This window comes from Cynoglossus semilaevis, chromosome 10, assembly GCF_000523025.1.
Source record: "Cynoglossus semilaevis isolate Cse_v1.0 chromosome 10, Cse_v1.0, whole genome shotgun sequence".
In the NCBI taxonomy this organism is placed as follows: Eukaryota; Metazoa; Chordata; class Actinopteri; order Pleuronectiformes; family Cynoglossidae; genus Cynoglossus; species Cynoglossus semilaevis.
Window position 1 is genome coordinate 640,260 of NC_024316.1, and position 14,274 is coordinate 654,533.

A 14,274-nucleotide genomic window follows, 5' to 3' on the forward strand; every position below is an offset into this window, starting at 1 on the left:
ATCCATCCATCTATCCATCTATCTATCTATCTATCTATGAAAACCCAAGCTGTTGATATTTAGGAAAAGAAAGGAAAGGAAAGTAAACTACTTGTCATTGTGACACAGTACACAATAAAATGCGACCTCTGCGTTTAACCCGTCATGGGTTAAACGCAGTGGGCAGCTTTAAGCACCCTGGGAGCAGTGTGTGGAGATGGTGCCATGCTCACTGGTAACTGGATGGGTGGACTTGAACCCTTCCTTATCCACTAAGCCACCACAGCTGGATAAAAAAAACCAACAGTAGTGAAAGAACTAGAACAAAACGACAATACACAGTTACAGTTAGGAGACAGGTTCAATTTTCTTTTTATTTATGTTTTAAAAGTGTCTTTATTTCACCCAAGGAATGGGTCCTGGAAGCTTTAAAAAGTCCCGATTGTTTTTCAAGGACCAGGGAGTAGCATAGGAGAAGGCTGATGTGCCAAGTTCTGACTGAACCCTTGGAAATGTATACACCTTCCGTGTGAAGGGCTGATATGTTCTCAAGGTCAGTGATGGATATGGGACCAGACAGTGGAGAAGACTGTGATGGGTCCTGAACATTGAGTTGGTGTAAATTGTAAACGCTGTGCCCAGGCATCAAAGTGTTGAGGATTTTTTATGTCCCTGTAGTCGAACATACTTACAAAAGTTTCCTGAACTATTCCCCCTGCCGCTAAAAACAGGGTCAAAACAGTGTTTTTCAATTCAAGGAAGGCTTCATAGGTTGTTTCCTCAGCAGATGGGACACATGTTCTGAAAATGTCATTCGATGTCACACGAGCTAAAGGCATGAATTAGGTCCTTTTGGCAAATACATGATTGTGTCATCTGCATAAAGACTGATGTCTTCTGTAGCGACGCAGACTACGAGTTCTGTCTGTAAGATAATTTATGAACCACTGAAGAGTCACATCATAGTTGCAAATATCTTTGAGCCTTTAAGCAGTGGTCCATGGCTAACACAGTATTTATAATCAGATCATTAGATGGCATTAAGCACAGCCATACATCAGTTGCGGTTAGGGTGCTATATTCAGCCCTGAGGCCAGACTGGGTTTCAAACAGGATATTATTGTTACCCAAGCATTGCTTTAATTGACTCTGAGTTTCAAATATCTTATTTGGGTGAGTTAGGTTTGATATAAGATGATAATTATTTATGTAAGTTGGGTGACAACACATACTGGAAGAATTTTAATCTGGACATAGAACCAGCCGAACCATTTTGAGTCACCCATATGTGTTTCTTGTAACCTTGATTTTATTTTAGTATTCTGTTTTTTTTTTTTTTCTAAAACTTTTTGGTTTGATAAGTTTTCTGAAATAGTGCTAGTATCCTGGTTTTGTTTTCCAGGCAAGGGTTGCCTGGTTCTTTAAACCATTGTCTTCTCTCAATCTTCTAAATTTCTGTATAGGTGCGTGTTTATCGCAAATCAATTTAAATGACCAGTAAAAGCCATCCCTCACACGCTCCACATCGTTTACTCGACTGACTCTGTCTGTGTCGCTTTTATACAGATCATGAAGGATCTGTATAAATATAACATTTGAAAATGTTCAAAGTACAAAGTATTAAGTCTCCCACAGTGTATCACTGTTGCAGAATACAGTTGATGTGTATTTACGATGATGGGGACTAAAGTATTGCATATATTCTTAATCAGATTCAGGGGAAAGCCAATACAAGTTAAGCTCGCCCATGAACCTCGGAGTCACTGAGAACTTGTAGGGTCTCAGACAGTGAGGACGACGTCTGTTTAATGGTTTATGGGGGTCTGTCACATCCCACTACAGTCAAGTGATGATGTTTTGACTTAAAGATAACTGACTTAAATGGCCAGCAGTTCAAATTGTCTCTAATCTTTGGAGATTAAAAGTGACACAGTGCAAGAACAAGCTTAGTAAAAATACCCTTTCATATTTTTTTAGTGATTCAAAATGCAACTTTTCTTTTGCACATCAAACTGTTTTTGTAGTTAATCTGGAGCGGATTCCATTGTGAGGATAAAGCCTGGAGTATCAGGAAGTAGGTGTACATGCTGTAATGCTAATCCATAAAGTCAACATAGTAAGGAAATGAAGCCACCAAGTCAACGTGGTTGACATATCTTGTGACATATTGGTCAAAACATCATTTCAGACCATCACAACTGTGTAGGAAAATGCAAGATTGACCAGCTTTGCTAACTGCCTAGCGTCGAAAAAGCTGCCGAGGTAAAGGAGCTTTCAGGCAGATGCAGCCACTAGCCTGATTCTCTTGCTTACACAAATGAGATGACCTACACATTGTGGCATAAATGTCATTTTTTTAGATCTTTGTGATCAAAAGGTGGTAATAAAAATAAAAAAAAAATCAGAAATGTATTAATGTTATTTATGGGCCATTTGGTGTATATTCAAGTTAACCATTAACCATTAAGGACATAAATTTGTTGTTTCTCTATAAAGCTTATTATAGCAAAATAATTCACTTGAACTGAATTTCTCTATAAACCTTTTATATCGGTGCACATATTAGGGCTATCAAAAGTTGAAAGCCTGAGCAGAATGACGTGCAACGTATTCCCAATAATAGCACCATCCATTAAGTTATCTCCGCACAAGTACACACCGTTGATACACCCTTTGGTAGTTGCACACACAGCAGAAGCATATAATACCATATCAACGCCCAGCACGCATTTGTGGAGGTTTCAACTTCCTGTCAGACGTGTCAGAGCAGCCTCGTTGAGTGCAGGGCAGTAATGAATCTATGACCCACGAGCTGACTGCCAAATGGATCCTGACAAACAAGGAATCATTCATATTGTTGAGGACAATGGTTTCAGCGAATTTCTAAAAGAAGCATTTTACATCTTGTGCTATTATTGCTATATATATATATAACTTTATTAAAAACAATGGAGAACTCTTCTCCATCACACAGTTTTATGAGTCTGAGAGCAACAACGGCCAACAGAGACTGCACGCTTGCAGGACGACGTTGTTGATGTTTGCACAGACACACCAATACAAATTAAATGAAATCAAAAAACAAGATCAAATCTACAATGCAGGGCCTGTAGAAAAGATTTTGGTTTCAACACTGAATGTAACTAACCATTGACTAACCACTACAGATTACCACTGACCATAACTGACCGCAGTGCAACCATGTGTTTCATTCTAATGTGATTTGGTTAATGGCTACCTTGTCCAGGATTCCCTTTTAAGGAGTTGTTTTGTTTTTTTTCTTTATGGAACTATCTAGTCATATAGAGTTGTATAGATATCACTTAATATAACTGACCACTTAACACTGACTCGTAACGCCCAATAACCATAACGTACTACTTACAATAACTAACCATCGATTTTTTTTTTTTTTTAACCTGACTTTTGTAGTTACGTTAGGAGGGTTTTTGTTTTGTTTTTCCTATTTGTTTAATTGATTATTATTATCCATCCATCCATTTTCATCTGCTTATACGTTACCGGGTCGCGGGGGCAGCAGTCTCTATGACCGCCACCCAAATAACCCTGCACCGTACCAACCCCCCTGAACCTTCCTGTGGTTGGTGAGTCCACTGGAAGGTACTAACCGCCCTGACTGGGATTCAGTCTTACCCAGGAGGTGAACCCTTGGGTTCCACACCGATGACGGAGACATTGCCTCTGGGCCAAAGTTTGGTCCTTCTACTGAGTCATATGAAATGGTCAAACACTGTCAAACATTAGAGTCTTTTTTGTCATTTTCAAACCAGTGCTTAACACGGTATTTGCTGTAATTCATAAAGTAGTCGGCCTCAAGATGGGGGGTTTCATACCTGAATTATCTCATTCTGGTGCAAAGCCATAAAACTACTACGCTATGCTGATGACGTAACAACATGTCGAGTGTGCAGTGAATCCTTCTCTAAAAGTCAGTACGAGCAAAAGTGTATTCCCTCTGCTAATCGGATGCTGCATTAACTAATGTGATAGTCAAGTAGGGAATGGGTGTGAAAACAGTATTTGAGTCTTTGTTCTTTTCTGAAGAAGTAAACCAGAGAGCTCAGCATTCACACCAGCAGCAGTAACATCGGCAGCGTAAACAGCACTAGCACTTACAGCAGCAGCAGCAGCAGCAGCGGGGCCAGCATTAACAGAGGAGCTCCTTTAAGTTCACGGATCAATAGTGAGACATCAATCACATTCTAACAGAGACGCTGTAATCACTCCGTGATATCTATTCTACTATAGAGCTGATGCTCAGAGCTGATCTGGAATGACAGACCAGATCTTTTTGTGTTTAAACTTCAAACATACCTGAATTGTCGTTAGAAGGCAGGATGGATATCGTGAATTTATCATGTTACGTTTATCGTGTTTAATTTACGTTCGATCAATTCGTGGTCTTCAGCTGCTGTTAGCCATCTGGTTGTAACGTGATTGTGATTTGAGGTTTGTTTTTGTAGTAGAGCTTTGGCCCAGAGGCAATGTCTCTGTCATTGGTGTGGAACTCCAGGGTTCACCTCTTGGGCAAGTTTGAATCCCGGTTAGGGCGGTTGGTACCTTCCAGTGGACTCACCACCTGCAGGAAGGTTTAGGGGGGTTGGTACGGTGCAATGTGATTTGGGTGGAGACTGCTGCCCCCGCGACCCGGTAACGGATAAATGAATGAAAATGGATGGATGGATGGATGGATGGGTTTTTTTGTAGTTCTTTGAGTTAGAGCCAAATTCATACTTATTGTCCTCTTACCTATCAGGATGTTTTTCATTTAAAGATCCTTTGTGCGTGAGAGGTTTTAAAATTTTCCAATTTTGAACAACACTAGACATGTTTGTGAAAGAACATCCACAAGTAGTATTATTGTGGTTTCACCAAGAGTTCCGTTCCCTTCTGGACATCACTATTTATTGGTCTGCCCCGTATGGGGATGCAACGTTTTTTTAGCCACTAAAAAAAATATGAGCATTCGCCCTTGTGGAACTAGCCTGCGTCTCCATGTTGTCGCTGAGTGGAGATGAGAGTGGAGGGAGGCAGAGCTGAAAGGCTGTATGTGTAGGTTAACGGAAAAACCAACTATATCTATACAAGCAGTATTGTCCCATGTCATATTTCATTTAGAAATACATCGATTGTATCGATTATCGACATTATAATGTCATCTGCAAACATCATGATCCATGGGGCCTCCTGATCTGACCTCATCTGTCAACATGTCTGTCACCACAGCAAACAAAAAGGCGCTCATAGTTGATCTAGGATGTAACCACACCGTTACCTTGCACCAATCAGTCACTCTGACAGCACACTTACCCTCGGTAAAGTCAACAAATTACAAATCAGTGTAAGAAAAGTCAAAACAATGCTGTGTAGTCACATTGATATCATTAAGAGAAACACAGTAAGAATATCCTCCAGATCAAGAGACTCAGACGTCATAGCTGCCACCTAACGCCATATCTTCCAATTCCGATATGGGTGAAGTGTAAAACGGGGTACTGTAAGACTTGAAAAACAATGGGGGAAGTAAACAACACGCAGGCAAGAGCATGTAAACCTATGTACAGTATCTTCACAGAAGTGTTGCGTCACAGTTTCATCATCATCCACGACCTCACTCTGGATCACCAGGAATAGAAATAATGTCCAAGTTACATGATAACAATTAAATCCAATTAAGGTGACAGACCAGTTCAGTTATGTCCACTTAGTTAAGTTAGGTAGGCTAGTTATTCAATTACAGTCTGTCGTTTTGGCCGTAGGCCTGGATTTGGACTTCAGGGTCCAGACTTGGATGGAGGTTCCGACTGTTGGTCAACCTCTGCCCCAGAGTCTTTTAAGCACAACCCAATTGGTTTGGTGGTGGTTAAGGTGAATATTTTAATGAAACATATAACAGCAAAGCTCGTATGTATGTATGTATGTATGTATGTGTTTAAAGATTAATGCGTCTTAACTCACGGTGTCCAGAAATAGCAGCTAGGATGGTAAAAACGGAGGAAGCGCGGAGAGTAAAACAGGAAGGAAAGATGAGCCGCAGTTGAAAAAAAAAAAAATCAATGATGATGTGAAGAAAAACTCTGTCTCTGTTACGCATGCACGCACGCAGACGTTTTGTGAGCGCTAACCAGAGACATAATGCTTTCCTTATCACCTTTTGCTTAACCCTATTATATTATAGTATATATTATATATATATACAGTATATATTATGGGCACCTTCCAGTGGGCTCACCACCCACAGGAAGGTTCACGAGGGGCTGGTGCGACTCAGCGTGATTTGGATTGTGGTCATGGAGACTGCTGACAAAGATGGATGGATGAATGGATATTACTTATGTCTAATCTTAACGTACCTCCAAACTGAAACGGCTCAGTGGGACAAAAACGCGATACAGCGGTCCCTCTCTATATTGCGGTTCTCGTGTCGCTCCCTCAGCACATCGCGGATTTTATTTATTCCAATCTCGCGAGAGTTCCGCTATATCGCGGTATTTTACGGTATATATATATATTTTTGAAATTTACAGTATTTTCATGATTTTCTAACCTAAAATGAATTAAACAGTAAAAATATACATGTCTAAAAAGACATCTTCGCGTCGATTGGCTCATGCATCCTAGCACCTCTCAGTATCTCCCCCCCTTGTCCGTCCGCCACTCGTCGACTTTGGTCTGCGCCGTTATACGTATGATACGTTGCTGTAAAGTTTGTGCTCTTGTGTTTGGTGAAAGTTGACCCTAATTTAACGCCCTACGATGCCTCATAAACCACGCCTTATCTTCTCAGGCTTCTGTTACGAGGCCCAAACGAAGACGCTGGCACAGATGACAGTTTTAACACCCTTTATTTTTCTTTACAATAATGATGCACTTCTGCGTTGTGCCCGGCTTTTTTATATATATATATTTTTGAAATTTACAGTATTTTCATGATTTTCTAACCTAAAATGAATTAAACAGTAAAAATATACATGTCTAAAAAGACATCTTCGCGTCGATTGGCTCATGCATCCTAGCATCTCTCAGTATCTCCCCCCCTTGTCCGTCCGCCACTCGTCGACTTTGGTCTGCGCCGTTATACGTATGATACGTTGCTGTAAAGTTTGTGCTCTTGTGTTTGGTGAAAGTTGACCCTAATTTAACGCCCTACGATGCCTCATAAACCACGCCTTATCTTCTCAGGCTTCTGTTACGAGGCCCAAACGAAGACGCTGGCACAGATGACAGTTTTAACACCCTTTATTTTTCTTTACAATAATGATGCACTTCTGCGTTGTGCCCGGCTTTTTTATACGGTCCGTCCGTCTTGGCCAGTATGCACTCCTCTGTTCACTCTCCTCTCTCCTTGGTCCCGGCTCCTACTAATATAAGGAGAGGCTTGATTATGTCTTACTGCAGCTAAGCGCAAAACTCCGCCGCGCCCCCAAAAATGTGTATTTCATTTATTTATGTAATATATATGTCTTATATTTTCATTATACAACTCTACTGTGCATATAAGGGTAAATATACACAGTATGTAAATAATATAATAACTATCTCGCCTCTGTTTTGCGAATTTTTGTTTTTCGTGGTGGGTCTTGGAACGTAACTTGCGGTTTGGTGAACGTTGACCCTAATTTAACACCATAACATGCCACGATAGCAGAGGGACCGCTGTATTCTCAAAAAAATGTCCCCCAAAAAGGTAATTTTATACCAGCGTGCACTTACAGATACCGACAGTTGCATGAATGTGTAGATAGTTTTGCCTGTATTTTGTTGTGGGACATCTGACTTGAATTTGTACCAAAAGCATCTCTCAGAGAAAAGAACCTCTGACACAAACACCTCATGTGTTTGCAGATCTTTTTTTAATTTTAGATGTTTTAGACCATGTGTTCTTCAGGTCAGGTCAAACGTTTGAGGTTCTCTTGCTGTTTTACAAACAACTCCCCATTAGCTAACTGTAGTTCTACCAGAATTTTACAGTTGAAGATAAATTGGAGTTTGAGAGAAAAGTGTTGGTAGGCTGTTTTCATTTTCATGTTACCCACGGTTTGGATTTCCAGGTGGTAGAAGAACCAAGATGAAGCTTTTACCTAAGAGTTTCATATATAGGGTTTGTACAATAATGTGACTAAACCCAAATGTAAATAACTCAACTTGAATTGATTCTCACTTTAATACCGGACAGAGTGCATCTCTTTGCAGCTCATATCACCTACCATACCATACCGCTACCACATCACCAACAATGAAAAATAGTGCTTTACCTATTTGAGTAATATGTTCTAAAATCAATGTCACTGGACTTTTGTTGTCAACAAAAATGTCAACAGAGACTTTTGTTCTCTCTCTGTGTGTGTGTGTGTTTTGAGAGGAGAAGAGTGAGAGGACAAAATTGTTATATTTCAGGAGTCTTCTGCTGTTTCACAGTTTTATTTTCAGAATGTTTGGAGTCTAATCTTAGCACTACTCCCTGCTCACATGCCTCATTGATTCTGGTTTATATTTAAAGCACCGCTTTGATTCTTTCTGTGGATCAGAGAAATCAAACCTCTGCCCTCCTACTCTTGGAGGAGCTGCTCTGGTTGCTGTGTCACATGACCTGCCGCACTAGAAACAAAGGTTTTTTTGGGCATTTTTAGGTCCAGGTATCTGTAAGTCACATGCCTTCCGATAAACTGCGCAGTTCCTGAGTAGATTTCGAATCTAGACTGCTGACATGCACCCAGGTTGTGGTGGAGGAGAGTGAGGTTATGGTCAGGACTTTCTCAGGTCCATTATCGTGTCTCATGTTTTATTCAGGTCCAATCTTTGTATTTACTTCACTCCAGCGTCTTGTCTGTGTGCTGACTCGTCATCAAGATTAGTGCAGTGTCATCGTCATACGCCATGGTGTGGTACAGTGAGTACCATCCCTTTGCCTTAAGGCCAAAGCATTGCAATAGCATTGCAATGTATTGCTATGAAAACAGAAGAGCATGTAAATGTTGGTATATGTTTTACTGTATAGATACTGCCAAAATGTATTCTGCCAAAACCAAAAATAGTTACATCAAATGCAACTGGACAGAGTATTTTTTTTTGTTTTTGTTTTTTTTTTTTAAGACCTTTCACATATCATCCAAGAGGCTTCTTCAGTTCTGACTGACCACTGGGAAGTTCTGGTATTTAGCCTCAAAGAGGCTGCGTACCCATAACGAAGGTCGTTGGGTTGGAGGTGTGAATGGGGAGTGATACCATAGCTAGACTCATAGTTTCACCTGAGTGACACTTTTGGCTGAGTGTCCTTTGAAATTAAAATTTTTTGTCCTTTGGAATTATAGTTTTTAGGGAGGGGGTTGAATTTTTGGGGGAGAGAATTCAGGATTGGGGGTATAGCTCAGTGGTAGAGCATTTGACTGCAGATCAAGAGGTCTCCGGTTCAAATCCGGATGCCCCCTACTGTTAGGACATATCAGTCAGTTGCCCATTTAAATTTGACTGACTGTGTGTCCACACTAATTTGTCCACCTATTCCTGTGTTTCACTCCATGGTGGTTACCTTATCTTCCCCACCAATGTTTTGTTTACTCCTCCCAGATCTGTATATAAACCTGCCACTTCTTCCCTGTCGGTTTTCTCTTTTGTTTTGAGAGAACCATCAGGGCCAATACCTGCAGTAGGGATATTAGAAGTATGAACAATTAACGAATTCCACACGTAGCCATGTACCCAGATATAACCCCTCGATCTAAACTGTTTAGGCAAGGTGAGAACTGCGAGTAAAGAGGCAATCAGATCGAACACGTACAATAAAAGATCGTCTGCATACACTAAGACCTTATGTTTGGTGTCTGCCCTCGAGATGCCAGCAGTTCTTAAATTACTCTGGCGAACGACTGCTAGTGGTTTCATTGCTAGGTCAAAGAGGACCTAGCAAGTGCACATCCCTGTTAGGTTCCACAACTTATGCTATGCTTTTTGTTTGAACTTTGGCAATAGGAGAAGTACATCTATCCATCCATTTTTCCATTACCGGGTCGCGGGGGCAGCAGTCGCCACCCAAATCACACTGCACCGTACCAACCCCCCAAACCTTCCTGCGGGTGGTGAGTCCACTGGAAGGTACCAACCGCCCTAATTGGGATTCGATCTTGCCCAGGAGGTCAACCCTGGGGTTCCACACCAATGACAGAGACATTGCCTCTGGGCCAAAGCGCTACACATTTCAAAACCTGATGAATGTCATTTTTACTTTTCTTTTAAGTGTTTCGCATGAGTGCGGTTTAAGTTTAAGAAGTACATATTAATTTGATATAAGCTATAAGTGACGGCCCACATCCAAACCTCTCCACAAGACTGTGTTGAAAAGCCTACTGAAGCACTTTTTCAATACAAGCTTGGGTGCTTTGTAAAGCCTTGTTGGTCCATCACTAACAAACATGAATTGACGTGAAGGAAACTTGGAGCTTGACAGAGTTTGGGCTGTTTTTATCCGGAGATGTGATTTGTAGCAGCTGGCACACACAAATGAAGAGGAAGGAAAGTGAACTCCTTGTCGTTGTGACACACATCACTGCACACAACAAAATGTGACCTCTGCTTTTAACCCATCACCAAAGTGAACAGTGGGCTGGTTTTCGTTGCCATGCTCAGAGCTCCTCTTGCCAGCTGGTGGATTCGAACCTGCAACCTTCCAGACGCAAATCCGCTTCCTTAACCACTAAGCCACCACATGCAAGATATCAATGATTCCTCTGCTACAGCATACATGACAGTTAACATGAAATACACTTGTAACCATCAACTAGGGATGTCCGATAATATCGGCCGACCAATAATATCGGCAGATGTTTGCATAATTATAATATCTGTATGATCCGTTTTTGTTTTTTCCTCTAATATTGAAAACCCGATAACGCAATGGCTGGGTTTCGCGGAATGAGGTATAGCAACAGACCAGTCAGATGCCTCAGTGCTCTGAAGAACTTTCATTGAAACACAATTGCACTCAACCAAGCTTCTTTAAAACCTCTCTCACACTCCCCGCATTCTCTCTTCCTCATACACACACGCGCTCCCACCACACCTCCGAACTCTCCCTCCCATACCATTTAACCCCTTCATAACACACGAACACAGAACATTATCAACGCTAAACGAGCCTCTAGTCCAGGCATGGGCAAACTAAGGCCCGGGGGCCCGGATGCGGCCCGTTCAGCTTTTTAATCTGGCCCCGCCAAACTTTCCCAAATATTAAATCTACTTCTTCCCTTTGCCTGCAATACCCAGGGTTCCCCAATAGATGTCGTAGACATCTTTAGCATTTGACCCATTATGCATGACTTTTACATATAATTTATCTTAGTTCACAAGAACGCTCCGTCTGTCTGCTCTTGACCTGTCAAATTTCAGGACAGAGTCAAAAAGTTGGCCCACACCTGATCTAGTCACTAGATGGCAGCATGACAGCTCATTTTATTAATCTACTGTATATTGAAAACCAGGGGATTGTATAGAGAATGATCGTGCCAGTTAATGTTGGACATCCCTACTAGTAAACCTTGCTAAATTAACAATTTTTTTGATGTTAAAGGTGTGTGAGGGGAACCTAAATTTGTGTCTGAGCCAATCAGACTGAGTTTTTTGAAGTTATTGTGATTGGATAAATTAGGTTATGTCTGTTTTGAAAGCTTTGTGAGCTCAAGCAGTCGGTAAACTTGGCTGACACCATACAAAGAGTAACACAGCAATGCAATGTTTTTTTGTTGAGTTTTGAAAGCGCCGCATCTTAACTTACTCTTGTGGACACTTAAAATGAAGTATTCCACAAAAGATTTTTCACCAAACTATTTTTTATTTTATTCATTTACATAAGGTCTGTATTTAAATTTAAACATTTTACCAATGTGATTATTAGAAATGATGGGGTATTTTTATGACCTCTTTGTTTTTGGTGGCCACTCCTGGACTTGGCGCCTCGCACAGTGTGTGGTCCCAGTCACGGACCCTCATAAATAAGTGTGTGAAACATGGTAAATGTATGTGTAGTTGCATGTAAACAAACAACACGCACATGTAGCAACATCTTTGTAGCAACATGCTACAATGCAAAATGACAGTTTTTAGAGCAGTAGGGTCTGGTGCCCTCTTAACATCACTCAATATGATCTGAGAATGTTGACCTAGTGTGACCTTTTTCGAGACAGGTGAGAAATGACAGGAGGGAAAGGAATGGATGCAGATTTACAGGGAGATACTGACTCCTTCAGCAGAGGAGAAAAACACAGAACAACCATCGCCCCCCTCCTGCAACTTTCATCATCCTTCCATCAATTAAACATAGGGGAGAATGAGACCGGAGCAGAAGAAGTGACAGGACAGAAAGGAGAGGTGAAGGAAATGAAGAGGAGGATGAGGAGGGAAAGGGGAGAAGAGCAGCGAGGCTTTTAGCAGTTGACTGTAACCAAGAATAGAAGTTTTCCGAGAGGAAAACAAACTGAGCTGGTGATCAAAACAGGGAGAGATCGAAGGGACGTCCTTGTGAAGAACAAACTCTAATGAAGGGCCGGAGGAGGGGACAGGGAGGTAGAGGAGTTCAATAGACGAAAGATAAGGAGAAAGTGCACCGGCCGGGCAGAGGAGATGAGGTTTGAAAGACGGACATTTATAGAGAGGAGGAGAGAGGAGGTTAGCGGAAGGGAGTAAATGAAGGAGGAAAAAGAAAAAAGAAAAAGGAGCAGAGGGATGAAGAAAGGGGAAAATATAAGAGAGAAAGAGGCCTTTGTAAAAATGTGTACCAAAAAAAATGAAAGAGGCCTTTGTAAAAATGTGTACCCAAAAAAAAAAAAAAGAGCCATTTCATTCAGTTCAATATTGCCTCTAAGGCTGTCCTTTAGAAAGTGAATTACACTTGGCTGTTCTCTCCATCAGATTGGGATTGGTTTGCCGTCAGTTTACAAGAGGCTGATGAAGATCACAGGCTGCATCTGATTGGTGGACTTGACACTAATGTAGTCCTATCTGCCCCAATCAGGAGGCAGCTGACTTCTGTGCCCCTGTCTCCATCAATGTTAAGTTTGTTTGTGTTTTTTTGTTTGTTTTTTTTTTTAAAAATTCCACCTAGCTGTAGCCGGTGAAAGGAGAAACAAGTGTTAAATACAAGTGGAGTCAGACAAGGTGACCAGGTAACATTCCAGTTGAATCAGTTAGCGACATAACAGACCAGTTTGCGAGTGTGATAAGACGTTCTTGCCAACCAAAAGTGGACAGGTATTTTAATTATTTGTTCAGAAGCGAAGCACACGGTACAGACCTTGAATTTGTTATTTGTCTAATTTGTCTGTTTTTTTTTTTTCATACAAACCTATAATTAACCTATAATTTTCTACAGATACTTAGTTAATGACCTCCTTTCCGGGGGCACTGGTGGCTTAGTGGTTGAGGAAGGACTTGGGTCCAGATGGTTTCAGGTTCGAGTCCACCAGCTGCCAAGTTACCACTGTTCACTTTGGTGATGGGTTAAAAGCAGAGGTCACATGACAAGTAGTTCACGAATCAGATGTGATCAACTAATAAAAACAGAGGAATGTATGGAGGTCTGTCTGCCTCCATTTCCCTACTGCCTGTGGCTGTTGATTAGTGTCATCACACTCACCTCTGTCATTATTCTCACCCGTATCACCTGGGGCCTTAGGTATATATACACCTCTCTCCCTTTCACTCTCTCCCACACTCTGTCTTGGTAGGGCTGGTTGTCCAGGCTCATTGTGTGCGATAGCCATGTTGTTTGTTTGTGTCCATGCTTTGTGTTCTGGATTTTATCATTCTTGGTTCTATTTCCTGGTCTATGCCAATTCATGTTTTGTTCCTGCCTGGTCCCATTTCCAGTGAAGTTTGGTTAATTTGACTGGGGAATAAACTTTCTGTAACCCGATCTACGTTTCTCAAGTGCTGCATTTGGGTCCTGCCTGTTTCCCTGTTATGCTGAACATAACAAAATGTTTGTTGTCTGGAAGACTGGACAGCTATAAAGAGATCGAAACACGTCTGGTAGGACAGATAAAAGGCCACCATTTTTCTTTAAAAATAGCGAAAAACAAGACGCGCACTGTGAACAATGTGGAACGACTATTTAAGAGACATTTGAAGCGTTATCTGCAGACATGTCCTCCATGAGATTCCCGAAAATGTAAGCATACAGAAGCATCAATATATGAGTAATTCTGCCTTTAGTATTTACTACTTTGTTTGTCTGTGTAGCATTGATAAATAAAATGTGTCTAATGTTTGTAAAATAACATGATT

General features: G+C 41.2%; 1 protein-coding gene and 1 non-coding gene across 2 annotated transcripts in view; both read left to right on the forward strand.

Moving 5' to 3' along the window:
* kcnd1 (potassium voltage-gated channel, Shal-related subfamily, member 1) overlaps positions 1–14,274 on the forward strand; it is a 32,401-nt gene that overhangs the window by 9,528 nt on the left and 8,599 nt on the right. The window lies entirely within an intron of this gene.
* On the forward strand, positions 9,357–9,428 carry trnac-gca (transfer RNA cysteine (anticodon GCA)). Its single transcript has one exon. It is a non-coding gene; the product is annotated as a tRNA-Cys (tRNA).